The sequence below is a fragment of the Myotis lucifugus genome, unplaced genomic scaffold (genome assembly GCF_000147115.1).
Source record: "Myotis lucifugus unplaced genomic scaffold, Myoluc2.0 scaffold_137, whole genome shotgun sequence".
In the NCBI taxonomy this organism is placed as follows: domain Eukaryota; kingdom Metazoa; phylum Chordata; class Mammalia; order Chiroptera; family Vespertilionidae; genus Myotis; species Myotis lucifugus.
In genome coordinates this window covers 3,279,949-3,280,356 of record NW_005871185.1, presented here as the reverse complement: position 1 = coordinate 3,280,356, position 408 = coordinate 3,279,949, and positions in this window count along the sequence as shown.

The window sequence follows — 408 nt, the reverse complement described above, 5'->3', positions numbered from 1 at the left end:
AAGGTCGGGCGCAGAAGAACCTTTTAATCCCACAGTCCCTGTGGGAGCCGCCTGCGCACTGGCCTCGCCGGATGTACGCAGGGGAGTGGGGCGGGGCTTCCGTAACCTAGGCAACAACCCGGAAGCGGCGGGCTGCGTTTACCTGTGGCGGGCCGGCCGGTTCTGGTGCCTGAAGTTTTTGGTGGTGGAAAGCGGCGGTCGGAACGGCCAGGCAGGTTGAGGTGACGGGTCGGAGTCCTGCAGGCTTCAGCCCCACCGAGTTGTAGGGACCCGGCTACAGCGCGCGGTGGGGGCGCCTTTCGGTTCCCTGGGGACCCCGGCGCCTGGGTAGAGGGTCCTGACGACGGGAAGCGCACCCGCGACTCTGCGTGTGTGGAGAGAGTGTGTGCGTTTCTGGATGTGTGTCCG